Source organism: Tachypleus tridentatus, chromosome 10 (genome assembly GCF_004210375.1).
Source record: "Tachypleus tridentatus isolate NWPU-2018 chromosome 10, ASM421037v1, whole genome shotgun sequence".
Classification (NCBI taxonomy): domain Eukaryota; kingdom Metazoa; phylum Arthropoda; class Merostomata; order Xiphosura; family Limulidae; genus Tachypleus; species Tachypleus tridentatus.
The window spans coordinates 84,348,013-84,363,538 of record NC_134834.1 but is presented as its reverse complement, the minus strand read 5'-3'; the positions used below and the strand labels follow the sequence as shown (position 1 = coordinate 84,363,538).

General features: G+C 30.7%; 1 protein-coding gene and 1 pseudogene across 3 annotated transcripts in view; both read left to right on the top strand.

Moving 5' to 3' along the window:
- The window catches only part of LOC143229753 (tyrosine-protein kinase receptor-like), a 215,406-nt gene that overhangs the window by 115,518 nt on the left and 84,362 nt on the right, over positions 1-15,526 (top strand). The gene's annotated exons all lie outside the window — the stretch shown is intronic.
- The window catches only part of LOC143229751 (signal-induced proliferation-associated 1-like protein 2), a 47,530-nt pseudogene that overhangs the window by 28,122 nt on the left and 3,882 nt on the right, over positions 1-15,526 (top strand). Inside the window, exons 15-22 of the transcript XR_013016044.1 lie at positions 1,994-2,155; positions 3,788-3,887; positions 5,988-6,567; positions 8,299-8,428; positions 10,134-10,323; positions 11,868-12,112; positions 13,120-13,265; positions 14,402-14,473. The product of XR_013016044.1 is annotated as a signal-induced proliferation-associated 1-like protein 2 (transcript). The remainder of the gene's footprint in view (positions 1-1,993; positions 2,156-3,787; positions 3,888-5,987; positions 6,568-8,298; positions 8,429-10,133; positions 10,324-11,867; positions 12,113-13,119; positions 13,266-14,401; positions 14,474-15,526) is intronic.

The window sequence follows — 15,526 nt, the reverse complement described above, 5'->3', positions numbered from 1 at the left end:
TAGCATTTTGTGTATGTGAAATACTTGTAATGTTTACTGAAAAACTGTCAACTTTTGTGAAGATGTACATAATATATTAAAAGTTAGTAGTATTAAATCTATGAAAAGTTTCTATGAGTATGAAGAGCTCATGTGGTTGGTCAAATCAACGAATCCCATGTTGAAAGAGTTAAAATATTTTTATATTTATCTCGAACATTGTCCCTGTTCATAAGGCTTAAGATCATGCATATCTGTAAAACAATTTTGCTGAGAGATTGTACATTTCTCCTGAAGATACTGTAGTATATCCCCAGAACATTGTGGACTTCTATCAGATTGGAAAATAAATGGTAAAGGATAGAAAAAAAACATTAAAAATTGACTATGTGTGGAAAGGAAAAGATCTGAAATTACAAATATCACCAGAAACGATTTTTTAAGATACTTGAAAATTTTTAAGGTGTGTACATTTTCTTATTTCTTAATTTGAAACATTTCATTGAAATGGCCAGGCATGATCCAGTGGTTAGGGAACTTGTAATCTGAGGATCACGGGTTCAAATCTTTGTCACACCAAGCATGCTTGTCCTTTCAGCTGTGGGGGCATAATAATGTAACAGTCAATTCCACTACTCTTTGGTAAAAGTAGTCCAAGAGTTGGTGGTGGATGATGATGACTAGTTGCCTTACACTTTAATCTTACACTAAATTAAGGATAGTTAATGCAGATAACCCACGTGTAGCTTTATACGAAATTCAACACAAACAAATAAACAGTTTATTGGAATGTATATTGATAATATCTAGTTAGTGATATGGTAGAGAAAATGAAAAGTGAAACATGTATGTTTACCTTAAAATTTTGTATAGTTAGGAGGTTCTATAAGTTGTGCAAATAAAATATGAAATCTTCAAGATGAAGAAAAGTAGCTTTATTCTTAAAATGAATATCATCTTGTATTATTAAGAGTTTGAGTACAAATTACTATAATAGATAAATATTTTTAGTAGAGGTCCTAAATTTAAATAATGTCATTTGTAAGCACAAGATACTTGTAATCTTTAACAAGATCCTACCAGTTTTTTGAGGATACTTCAAACAATCTCATAGTTACAGTATGTGTTGTTGTGTATGGGTGTTGAGAAGCATGTCGGGCCCCGGGAACAATTACGCCACCTGGCTCCTTTTTGACTCTTCATAAATTCATGGTACATTCTTGGACATATGAAGAATATGGGCATATAGCCAAATGTGTTGAGAATTTACATTTTTTAGTCAAAAAGGTATTTTTTGAGGCAAAGTGGTTTCCTGCAGTACTGCAATTTTTCCTTAAGTATTATGAGAATACGTTATTCTTTATCCCATATTTCCCTGGACCCCTGGACTGTAGCTCTCCCCCTTCCCTCCAATCAGGCCTGGTTGTACAAATAAAATTCTCACATGTCACCCTAAGAATTGTATGTGTCTGTGCTGAAAGGTTAATTGGGAGAAAAAAGCATAGACTTAAAATCAGAATTATATTTTCAGCAAATTACTGTATTTATACATAATGCATACACACAGTTATACAAGTATTTAGATGTAAAAAACCTGATTTATATACTTCTTACTTTATATAAATTCAAACCTGTAATTATAATTTACACACACACACACACACACACACACACACACACACACACACACACACACACACACACACACACACACACACTTATTCAGACAATGATATTGGAGTTTCATCCATATTTATTGTTTATGTATATGTCATGTTCATTGTAGCACTGGCTTTGCACAGTATTTTGTTAAACTTCAATTGACTGACTGGTTCCTTGGACATCTATGGATATTTTGTCTGTTTTCTGGCAGGTATAGTTACTTTGATAGTTGACAGTAGACATTGGGTACTTCTGCATTTTTGTGTTTGAGTATTTCTATCTTAGATGTCAAATTAGTAATTTTTATTGATTTGGTGAAGGAATCACCTTTGTGATTTGTTTTTTTTTCTAGGGGTTGTGGGCTCCAAAACTGTAGTTATTTATTAGCACAGACTGGTGGGGATTATGAAAATATTGGAAACTCTGAGCAGGACAAAACAGTTTACTTCAAAACTAAATCAACACCATACCAACAGGTTCCAGCTGTTTCTCAGAGTAAAACTGCAGGCACAAGGTAAGAAAAAGTTTAGTTTACGTGAGGACTGAAATGGTGTTCTTGGAGCAGGATCACATCACTAAGCTAAAACATTTTGATTCATTTGATTTACCATTAGGCTCTTAGCTGTTTGTCAGAGCAAAACTACAGTAACAAGATAATGAATGTTTTTATTTTTATGAGCATGTTCAAACTAATTATTTGCAAAATATTAAGAAAATTATAGCTTATTATAGTTTTCTACTTTTTTTCTCAGAATAAGACTTTTAAAAAAAAGTATTATTAGTGCACATTGGATACTTAAAACTGTTTGTAAAGTTTGAAAAACTGTTTTCAGCTGGCATTCTTGCTAATTCATTTATAACATTTTTATTCAAAGGAGTTTTTATATGTAGAGATAATTCATTGTTTAAGACTGATTATTTTAAAACTACATGTTTTAGTGAGACTAACATTCATCAGAGGTACACTAAGATTTCATGGATTTTATTAAGGAAAATTTGGACATGATACATAATGTTTGAGGGCATACTTAAGTCTTTTATTTTTTTCCTGGAATGTAAGATTGGAATGTTAGATTAAAATCCATTTCTTTATGAAGGTTAGAGTAAATATCCATAATTCTATCTAGAACAGATCATACTGAACAAACTTTGACAGGTTTTGAAATGCACAATATTTTCTAGAGAAAACATGGGATCCTAATAGTACCTCAAGTGAAATTTATTACATCTAGGATAGTTATTCTTTTTTAAAGGTATAACTATTTTAATTATAGTTTTTAGTTTATGATCACCTTATATTTCCAGGTGAAATACAGCATTGTATTGTTGTCTTTCTTTTCAATACACTTAAATATTAATTGACAAACAATCCTTATTCATTTAAACTCATGAGTTCTAACATAATGCAAAACTGCATTTCTGAACTGGCCATAATATGAATTTATCTATCACTAAGTTGGCCTAAGTGGTGTTTTTTTGTTGTTGTTACAATAGAACCCTTCTTGCATTAGATAATAGTTTAAACTATCTGTAAATTTTATCATCTTTTCAGAGAAGACAAAATTTTTTCATTAGGAGGCTTTCAATTGATTCTTAGAACTGTTTAGTTTATATTTCAACTTTTAAAAAATGTCTACTTGATTGTTTAATTAATGAATATAGTTTGTTTTTAAATATTAGTTCTATTTAAATTATTAGATTTAAGTTTATTTTTGTATATTTTACAATCTTGCAATTATATTTTTAAAATGCATCACTTGGACAGTTACCTCTTAAATTAAAAAAAATGTTTTCATGGTATATTGCTTTGTTTTGTATTTTATATCTTATAACACTATATAAAAATTTACCAAAGCAATTAGACAAAGTCATTCATTTTTGTATGTAAATTACCTAAGGTATCTCCATCTAGCACGAGATGAACTGCAACAGTGAATTTTATTTTTTCTGTGATATGTACATTATTAAAAAGTTTTCTAACCAACAGAGTCATAGACGACCAAGAAATTTAGTGCATGAATAGTTTAGAAAATGTGTTTAAAAAAAAAAAAGGGTTTTATAAGTATAGGATTAAACTCTGCCTGTCATTAAGTAGCTGTATAGAATATCCTTTTCTGTATAATTACTTGATGTATTTAACTTCTAGTAGAAGTAATGACTCTCAATTATCCACCAATCTCTCTGGGCATTCTTCAAGTCGACCTGATTCAGGATCATCGAGAAATAGAACTACCATGAATAATGATGTAAGTCATATTAAGTGATTTGAATTAAGAGATGTAAAAACAGGTAGTAAACATTTTGTATTTGTACAAATTGTAACTCGTGTTTAATTCTGTTACCTGAAACAGTTTTCCTGCATCATTTAAAAGTGAATGGTAAATACTAGTGATATGAAAATGACTCAGCAACAATATGCCATTGCATTTGAGAAACAATCTATCAGTATTGTAAAACTGTTCACACTTGTATATTGAAGCCTTATAATGAAATGTGTTTATAGTAATGAAAGCTTTAAAAAGTACTTAAGTTGATTTTGAATGGTGATTTTTAAAGAGCCTTTAGTTTAACCAAAAGAAATACTGTAAACTTGTGCATACTTTTTATATGTGCCACCTGTGTTTGTTAGCAAGATTTCTTGAAAATGGCTGAATGGATTTGGATGGCATTTGGAATACATATTTAAAAGTGATTAATTTTTGGAGGGTTAAGGTCATGGCAATATTACAAATATCAAAAAATCCCTCTCTTAATGTGGAGGTTGTTTTTTTTTCTTGTGGACTTCCTAATTCCAATTCACTGTATAAATTTACTATGCTTCTTTCTTTGCTAACTTTAAAATTTGAAGCAACAATTCAAGTGAAATTTCAGCTAATTTAATTTAGGTTTATGTTTGTTGTTAGTATTGTTGGTACTTCTTTTGAATTTATAAATATTTTGCTTAACTTTGATACAGGTGATTTTTTTTAATTCTAAAATTTTGAAGTTTGCTCAAACAATTATTTAAGTTGATAAAACTATGGTTGTTGATGTTGATAATGGTAACTGTCAGTAATTTATGTAAAACTTGAAGAGATCCAGTTGAGTTTAAATAATGATAATTGGATTATGCTTCACAAATAAACTTCAGATTGCAGAGTGATTATTGAAGTTCCAGAAATGGAACATTACTTTAGAAGCAGAAGCTGTATTTGGTAATTTTTTTCTTTTTTCTAACTTGTTTGATCATGGGTGAAGCTTGATATATTTAACCCAGTGTAGTTATTTCTCTGTGTGTGGTTTATTATGAATTAAAAATTTACATACAGTAGGGGTAACTTGTTGTTAAAATTATCTTGTGTGACAGATTAAATGATTAGTGTTTGCATTGCTTAAAGAGAGGATAATTTTTCCAGTATTTCAATACAAAGCACTAGAGCCTAGTAACTATACTTAAAAACAAATGTAGTTTAACCTTTTATTTTGGTTAATTTTTGTGCTATTTAATGTAACTATAAACCTTTTCTTGAATGTATTTTAGTTTCAGTATTATTCTTGTTGCATTCCAAAGTAACATCTGTACTTTGATTCAACTTACTTGCAAGTTTTCAATCTTTTCATTTGTAAATAATGAATATGGAAAGAAGAGTATGCTGTTTTTAATTAGTGTTGTAATTAAAGCTGTCACAGACACTTACTTTCATATGAATATGTTTTATACAGTTGTGTTTGTTTCTTTTGCCAGTAAGTCTACAATAACTATTTGTATTTTTTTCCCACACCTGTGAAAAACTTGTTTCCAGCAAAATTTAAAAGTACACAATATGCCACTTTTGTAGATTTGAATATCATTGGGTTTCCTTTATAAGTGACTAAAGTTTTGAAAACTGCTACTGAAAGAAATGATAATATATTTTCTTCCACTGTTGCTAAAAATTATATTTTATAATAATTTTGTGTAGCAGTGTGACTTTGTGAATATGTGTAATTATTTTGTATTTTTATTAACAATTAAGAAATGTAATTGCCCTAAAATATTTTTTTTACATTTTGTAAGTTTCATGCATTTTATGGCAGTAATTTTCTTGTTAAATATACATCTTCCACCACTAAGGTTTGTTTATTGTTCTTTTATAATGCTAGTGATATAACAGTAACTTAGTGGTTGTTAAAAGTAATATTCTTTAAAAGAAATTTGCATACATAAACATCTAATTTTTAAAATATTTAATGTGTGCGCCATAAACCTTCAGATTGAGATTACTAAGTAATTCAAACTTTGAATATTTAAAAACTTCAAAGAATGTTCATTTTAGTTCTCTTTCCTTTAAAGAAATTGTTTATTTGAAGTACTTGGTTTTTTATAGGGGAGTGGGAACCACAGTGAAAAGAACTCCAGCAAAGACACTTGCATTGAACATCACACACAAACAGTAAATGGTAATAGAGAATCTCCTCCTCCTGTTCCTGCACGTTTCCAGTCAACGGCTAGTTTTGCATTTCACCAAGTAGCATCCAGTCCACTTTTATCATTTCCTGTTCCACCTCGGACTCCACCACGACATCACACCAGTTCCACCTCTCGTGGCCATCACAGTTCTAGTCACGGGACGCATTGTCATCCTACTGCCTTAGCTCGTGATCATGGAGCCTTAGAAAACTGCCTTACACACGTTGGAGACATGGTTGTTTCCAGAAGTGAGCTCTCTTTGTCCCAGCTTGGGATTTCTCAGACACAGCTACACCATCTTCCCTTACCTACAACTACAGTGTGTTCCTCAGTCTACACTTCTTCAATAAAGTCCACTGTTGTGGAATTAAAGGAATCTCCAACTGTATCTAGAGAAGTGAGACTTAGAAAGGCTCGGAAAGCATCTCCACACCAAATTGGTTCAGATTACCAGTCAGACAGTTCAAGCGAGTGGTTGCAAGGAGCAAGTAGTGCTGGTACTGTAATCCATCTTTTTCTTTTTTTATTTCAATCTGTACAGTCAATGCTAATGGTTCCTTTTTTTTTACTGATGACTCCCTAATACACTTACCTGAACTTGAATTGCACTCCTGTTGCCACATACGTTTTGTTTTTTTTAATGTGTTTAATGATTCTTTATTTGATGAAATTCTTAACAACACTCCTACCATCTTGCAGTGACACACAGTTTGTAAACTACTGGTCTGTGCTATTAACTGTTAAAAACTTTATTTTTCCACACAACTGCAAATTTACTTGTGCTAAAAAGATCTTAACTCCTATATTTTGTGAATATCTCAAGCCTGAATATAAGTTATGCTCATGCTGTGTGTAAAATTAATGCATTTTAAAGAGTATGTTTCAGTACAAATTTGTCCTTGTAAATAGGAATGGGCTGAGATGTTGCCTGGTGGAGCATGATGTGCAATTTGGCCAACCTTTGAACAAACACTATCTTTGTTTCACTTATCAGTTGTTTTTTTTGCCATTCAAATTATTATTTAACATTTTTGAAAGACTATTTTTCCAGTTCAGGCATTAAATATTCTTTGTTTATATGAACAACTTTGCCTGATTATTGAGTTTGTGAAAAACGAGAGAGATAATATTATGTCTTTACATTATAATAAACTTGTAATCAGATGCAAGTGACATGACCCCAAATACTCTTCCAGTTAGTATATCACTACTTGTAAATAAACGTTCGTGCAGATGTCTAGTGTGTTACTGCTAACTGTGAGGTGACACTGCAGTAAAATACACTCATAATTTATTAATTAAAAAATTGTTTCATGAAAGACTTCAGGAGCCTTTTTACTTTATCATTCCAGTAGTGTAAATATTAGCATTAGATTAAATTGACTAATTATTGAAATTACAACATATTCTTTTTTTTTTTTTTGGTTGTTGTTTAATGAGATTTATAACTCCTACTTCTTTACTGTAAGTAATACACCATAAATTTGATATTAGTTTGTTTTTTTTTCTTCAAAACCATGTTTCGTCAGGTGACGTGCAAGTTAACTTGCTGAAACATGTACAGTTGTAGTGGTATGATTTATTAGTACGATTAACAGAATTGATCACTAAGTAAAATTTTTATCTATTAATAAATTAAAACTTTGTGAAATTAACTGTTCACTTTGTTTCTATGAAGTGTGCAGTTACTTATTTAGAGATCAAAAACCTATAACACAAACTTCTTGCTTTTTCTGTGTAATGAAGAACTTCTCAGCAGTTATGCTTCCAGTACTGAGTATTAGTATGAATAAGTTATTTTTCATTAATGAATCCTTTTTATTTAATTTTACTATATTAAAAGATGTGTAATGTTTGTAAATGAACATAACCATTAATTACCTTGTACATAAAAATATAAAATGTAATAATACGGATGTTTTCTTTAGTTCTCATAGCACAACTGTATGGAAGTGAATTTCTAGTGAGGCTAGTTTTTAAAGCAGTGTTTTAATATGTCCTATGGTTTTGTTTCATGTCATTAAAATGCTGATTACAAGGATCTTGTCAATACATGCTTAAGAATTCAATACAAAGTTTATAAAAAATAAATGATTAATATGACAAATACATTTTTCCTAGGCAAACACCTACTCTGTGATGACTTGGTAATGTGTATTTTTATGTAAAATCATTTAAGTTAGAAAGTAAACTAGCTTAGTAAACAGTCACCTTGTATGTACTTTCAGAAGAATTGGCTTGCAACAATGTCCGAAGCACACCACCTAGAAGTATTCCACACTTCAGAGCAGACTTGAGCACAGACTGTAGTAGTAGCGGCAGTAGTAGTGTTTCACGGAGTCCTCACCTAACGGGAAGGTTAGTTAGATCAGCTGAAATTTAATATAACTAAGCTCAAAGAATGTACAGAGAAGCCAACTGACATTTTTTTACAAATTAATATTAGAAATATTTTTTAAATGAAAAGAGGTTCCAGGACTGAGACTTGAATTTGAGACCTTTGGCTAACAAAGCCATTGCTGTAATCATTGTGCTACCCAGTAGTGGAAGTATTCTCTAACAGTCTAACACATAATATGTACCAACCATAACATGGTATGGTGATCATATTCATGGTAGGAAGCCTTGTAAGTGAACATTGTCAGAGACTCTTTGTGGGTAGCTCACTGGCCTTGTTAATCAGCATTGCCAAATTGAAGTTTTGGTTCCAGGATCTCTTTACAATTATTATCTGATATTAATTGTTATGATCTAACAATGTTACTATTTCATGATTTTCTTTAGAAATGAAAGAGGAAAAAAACACCTGTGATGAAATGATGAATTATTCTTTTATCCTAAACCTTCAGGCTAAATTGACTTCTTATTGTGATAAACCATTTTAAACAACATTATTTTATTCTACTTAACTGTGCCACAAGAAAACAGTGGGGGAGGGGATGTCTGTCTTTGCAAGTATATGAGTAGTATTGTTTTCTCCAGTCACTGGATGGGGTTATTTTTCACCTTTTTTTTTTACTGACACTCAAAAACACATAATGTGTCTAGTTCTATTTTCAGACTCTTATTTTTAGCTTAGCTTTACATTGATTTTTAAATTACACTTCTAAGTTTCAGCCTTATGTTAATTTAAGGACAAGCTTTCCGCTTTGTTAAAATTACAAAAATGTGGACCTCATCATCACAACTTCAAAGGAAATGGTGCTGGCTTTATGAATAGGGTTGTACAAGATTTATCAAAATGTATTACACCTTAAATGGTACAAATAAGTTTTAAAAACTTTAATTAATGTGTTTGATTAAGCCTTTACAGGCAAGAACAAGCGCATTATTTGAGATCTCTAAAGAAAGATTGGATTCTTAATGACCCTGTTATGGTAAGCTCACACCCTTATTTATGAAAAGACATAAAATGAGATAGAATACCATTGGGACTTGGAAATCTTAGGAACTCTTCTTCAAGTTCATTATCAATTGCTGTGGATCAAAGTTTCAAGTCTCCTTTGTATCCAATATGTGGTATTTCAACTGGTGAATAGAAAGGATTAATTTTTATAACCAGTTATATGTAAATTTTATATTGTTATAACAGATTTTTACTGTACTTTCTTCATTGTTAGTTCTGCTATTTAAAGTTGAGTTTAATTTTGTTGAAAGTTTTGCAAATAAGTATTTCATTATTTATATGGAACACACTGATTATTTCATTATTTATCATTAAGTTTGACTTGGCAAAATATTATTTGTTTTTACTTTTTCATATACTATTTTTAGCTGTATTATACTTATTTACATATTAAATTATTTTATTTATTTAATTGTTTTACTCCAAAACGTGGTGTTTGAAATGGAAATCCATTGTTTTATTTTATTTGTAATGTCTTTTTTTTTTCTTGAGCTAAATTACTTAATGGTAAAATTGGTTTTGGCTGAGATGTGGTTGCTTATTTGTACAGAACAGTAGCTATTTAAGTGTTTTATATGACTCGTAATTTAAAGGAAATTAAACTGTGTTATTTAATTACTAAGAATATATAATGAAAAAAATGTCTTTAATGATTAGAACATTCTCAGAACCAACTCATATGAAGCTGAGTCGTTTACGGCCTGGAGTCACATCCAGTGCCATTCGAAGTGGCAAATCAGGCTGCCCAGGAAGTAGTGGAAGTAGCACGGCAAGCAGCAGTACCTTGCAGGAAGACTTGCTGAAACTTATCAGTCCAGAATTTTTGGACAGTGACAGTAATAGTGAGGTGTGTGATAAGATTTAATTTTTTGTACATTTTGAATTACCTTAACTCTCAATATGTGTATGTCCAAGTGGACATGTGGTGATTTTTGATGGAGTAAAATTTAAAAATTAGTCAAACTAATTTATTATTAATGTATGTGAATGAACTTGGCATTAAAATGTAATAAATAAATTAAATATTAATATTATACAAGTTTTAATTTCTTAATTTAAAAAGGGAATATTTAAATAATTTCTAAATCTCCACATGTGTGAATGTGATGTTTCTCAATTTTATCTTTCACACTTTTCTCTCTTTTTTTTTCCCATTACCATTCTACTTAGTCCAGATTTAAAGTAGATTATGCATTATAGTGTACTTATTACTGAGATTAAGTCTTAATTTTGTGGCCTACAATCTTCTTTGTTTATGCATATATAGAGCAGAAAGTCACACCCACTTGCTACACCTTTCAATTACATCTTTGCTGTCACAACTTGTCAATTATTCTCTGTTTGCTATTACATCACCTGCAATGTTATAATGTACCAAATGGCATATATAATGCTACCTTGTTCTCAGTAGTGGTTTTAATATTTAAGAAGTATTTTAAGGCACATATGCCTTAGCTAGAAAAACAGTTAAAGAATATTGCATGTTGCCATTTTATGTTCTTAAGTTCTTGGAACAAATAATTATTTTACGTAGTAGTACCATTAGTATGAAAAAATTAGGCTTGAGTTTCAGCAGCAACCTAGTAACAAGTAAACAACAGGCCAGATATAAGTACTAAATTTAATGTTTTTAATGTATTGTTATGACAGAAAAAAAAATTTATTAGGTAAAGAAAAAAGAAATTTCTGTAGAAAGTATGTTGGCAACTAGCTTGTGTGTTACATCTGTGAATACTATAACTTCATGTGTTTGCTTTGTGACTTGCAGCTTGTATCATGGGATTATTAGGTAGACACAAGTTAAAAAGAGCAATAAAATTGCATAAAAGCAAGTATAAATTGTTAAGAGCATTAAATGTAAGATAACTAATTCTGATTTTCTGTTACAATGTGCAGTCAATCTAGAAAGAGAAAAGGGTAGTTTAGATTCTTATGTTTATGTGGTCAAATCAACTGAGTCCATATAGTGTTAGGGTATAGAAAATAGCAGATCATTTAGGAGGTTAAGTGGTTATGCAAATTAAATTTGAAAAACTACAAAATAAAGTATTTTTAATTTTAATGTGAAATGCATCCTAGTCACACTCTGACTATATGTATTTATTTGCAGACAAATCTTTATTGAAAAAAATACCTAAGTCTAATTTTTATATACAAAAAATTGGTAATGTGACTTGCTAAGTTTTGTGAAGAGACACATGTTAAAAGCTATAGTATGGATACTTTTTTGGTTGCTAGGTCAGTTAAAATGACCAAGCCCACGTTGATAGATAATGTTAACAAAAATTATGTATTAGATGACCATTGGCAGTTATATTAGTATCTTAGGTTTGAAAAGCTGTTAAGTTAACTACTTGAAAATAATGAAGCTAAGCATTGTTTTTATCCCAGGCTGCATCGTCTCGTCCAGACTCCGTGCCTTCAGAGAGTGGTTCCCATACTCAACTGTCTACACCCTACTCGTCTTTAGAACGAGGTAGTGTCAGTAGCCAGAAGAATAGTACTGGAAGAAGTGGTGGTACAGTAGATCATCTGAATCATGTAATTGTAACCAAAGCCCAACCAGCCCAGGTGATCTCATCTGAACCATATTCCCTGTCATCTCATCCAGAAATCAAAATGTCAAAAGAAGAAAGGTCAGAAAACTATATGTATGAAATGGTTGGTTCTCAGGTTTAGACATATTGTGTCAATCTTAGAAATAAATAGTGTTAATAAGTTAGTGTTTTGATTTCTGGTATTCATAATTAAATGTAGCATGATATAGATTTACATGAAGTGTTTACAGTAGTAGTGCCTCGAAAAATGTTGTGATACTACCAATTAGAAACTTTCTAGAACCAGATTCAGATAAAGAAGAATGTTGTGATACTACCAATTAGAAACTTTCTAGAACCAGATTCAGATAAAGAAGAATGTTGTGATACTACCAATTAGAAACTTTCTAGAACCAGATTCAGATAAAGAAGAATGTTGTGATACTACCAATTAGAAACTTTCTAGAACCAGATTCAGATAAAGAAGAATGTTGTGATACTACCAATTAGAAACTTTCTAGAACCAGATTCAGATAAAGAAGAATGTTGTGATACTACCAATTAGAAACTTTCTAGAACCAGATTCAGATAAAGAAGAATGTTGTGATACTACCAATTAGAAACTTTCTAGAACCAGATTCAGATAAAGAAGAATGTTGTGATACTACCAATTAGAAACTTTCTAGAACCAGATTCAGATAAAGAAGAATGTAACCCCAGAGGCTGAGCAGTATATCTGAGGGCTTATCATACCAAACATTGAATTCTGATGCCTACCATAGGCATCATATTGTAAAATATTAATACTTTTTTTATCCATGACACAATAAATACTGTTTTCATGTTTCAGGTATTAGTTCAGACCTGCCTCTTTTGAAGTTGTTTGGGTTAATTTTATTGTAGACTGTGAAATGTGTTGTGTAAATTTAGATTCAGTAAAATGAGTGAAGTTTTATTATGGAAAATCAAGGGCTATTTTCGAATTTTTGTTTAAAAGTGGTATGTGTTTCTGATTCGATCACTCCAACAGGTACAACATGTACTTAAGCCTGCAAATTAGCACAAGTATGAATTGTATTCATTACATCTTAAACTTTATTTTCTAGACTCTCTCCAAGGGTTATGTCAGACAGAGTTCCTGGTAAGTTAAAACCTCTTCCATCTTCTGCTCTTCAATCAATAATGCCTCTCCCAGAAACTGGAGAAATTGATTGGCCCAGCTTAGTAGATACTGCTACCAAAGCTATAGAAGGTAAATTTTCTATTTTAGTTTGAAACTATCATAATATAGTTTTTGTAATTAAAATGTTATGGAGCATTAACATTATTAGAAAAATTAGTTTTTTGTTTTATTCAGGGAGAAATGAATCTCTGCATACCTTAGTATAGCCAAACTTTTCTAAGTCTTCCACCTGGTGTCTAGAAGAATGTGTTAAAATTTTCAGATCTAAGGTTGTATTGATTCCATTTTTGCATAAATAGAATTTATATTCTTCTTTCTTATTATTGAATTAATATAATGTTTCGAGGAATTTCTTTTTCTCTCAGAAGAGTATGAAAACACTACTAAAAATAGGCCTGACATGGTCTGATAGTTAGTGCTCAACTTGCAGTCTCTGCATTGTAGTTAGAATTTCTGTCCCTGAATATGCTTGTCCTTGCAGCCATGAAGATGTTATACCACTATTCATTGGTAAAAGAGTAGCCCAAGAGCTGGTGATGGGTTGTGTTGACTAGCTGCTTTTCATCTTGTCTTTCACTGCTAAAATAGGGATGGCTAGTGTAGATAGCCCTTGTGTAGATTTGCATAGAATTTGCACCAAACTTGTTTGAAAATAGAATACTTGCTATTGGTATTGTTATTTTATGAATGATTTTCTCCTCCTTCAAGAATTAATCACCATCTAGTAATTAGTAGTTGTATAAATATATCTATCTACAGTTATGAACACTGTTTTATCATACTTTTATGTTTATGACACTTTTAAGTTTTTTATTTTGTTCTTTTAACCATATTTGAAAATTGTGTACTGAATAGATTACAGTAGCAGTAGTTGGACTTTGCATACTCAGGTAGAAATTGAACTTTTTTTAAAAATACAAGTTGCAGACTATATAGTTTGTAATTTCCGAGAGGACAAGTTAATTTCTCTTACTGGTGGGTTGCTCATATTGTTAGTATTTCTCCTTATTTTTTTCTTTTACTGTTAATTAATGTCCTACTTGTATAATAATCTTAACTTCCAACTTGGAAAGAGTTATTTAAACTCTAAAATATGGGAGATGGTAAACTCTAAGAATCCAATAAAGTTGAAGTTTTAGGATTTTACCATGTATATTATTTAGCTTATTTTCCCAATATTTTTGGTTTTTTTTTTATATTTTAAGATATAGGAATACCGTTACAAAACAAAGCAAGTTGGTTGGAGGAACTCACTCAAAACTTGGGAAGAGTACGAGGTATTTTATTTTGCTGTAGTTCTCTTTTTGTTGTTTTTAGTACAGTATATTGTTTTGTATCTACGTACATTTATTTATGCTAATAACTATACTTTGAACTACATATTAAAAAAAACAAACCACATTATTATTTGTTTTACATTCAGTTTAATTTTTTACAATGATAGAAAAATTCTGTCTGTTATAAACAGATTTGTGTAACTTTGCACAAAATTACAAAAACAAACAAAACAATGATAGATTTGAGGTTTGAATCCCTATCACTCTAAACATCCTTGCCCTTTGAGCCATGAGGGTATTATAATGCGACAGTCAGTTTCACTATTTGTTGTTAAAAGAGTAGCCCAAGAGTTGGTGGTGGGTGATGATAACTAGCTGCCTTTCCTCTAATCTAACACTGCTAGATTAGGAGCAGCAAGTGCAGATAGCTCTTGTGTAACTTTGCACAAAATTAAAAAAACAAACGAAACAATGATAGACTGAAATAATTTAATAATATAAAATTTACGTTTTATCAAAATGGTAATATATTAACTCTGACTTGTCAGCTCATTACGAGGAAAAAGGAAAGTTTCTCACACACATTAACTTATTTTAACAAAAAGCATTAATATTGGATTATATTTTATTAGCAACAAGTTGGTACTTGTTATTTTAAGTTTTCAGTAAAAATGGTAGAAAGCTCTTCAATATATGTTGAAGAACAGTGGATTTTGTAGCTATATACAACAATTAATTATAGGAAAGAATAAGCAAGTTTCTTGGAAATTTGTTAATTTGGTATTTTTATTTTAAAATTTATTTTTCATTCTACATTCCACACATGCATACAAACACACACAGATGTATCAAATATAAGCTAGTTCAGTTTGGTGCACTGTATGTGCTTTGGGGTTGGCTCAACTATCCAACTATTCTCATATAAGCTTTATGCTCACTAAAAGCTGATTGATGAGGTAGCACGTACTACTTAATAATAGTTTTGTTAGTAGTTTGTTTGGTTCTTGAGCACTAGTGTCAAAATGCTTTCAACTCTCAAAAATATGAGGCAAG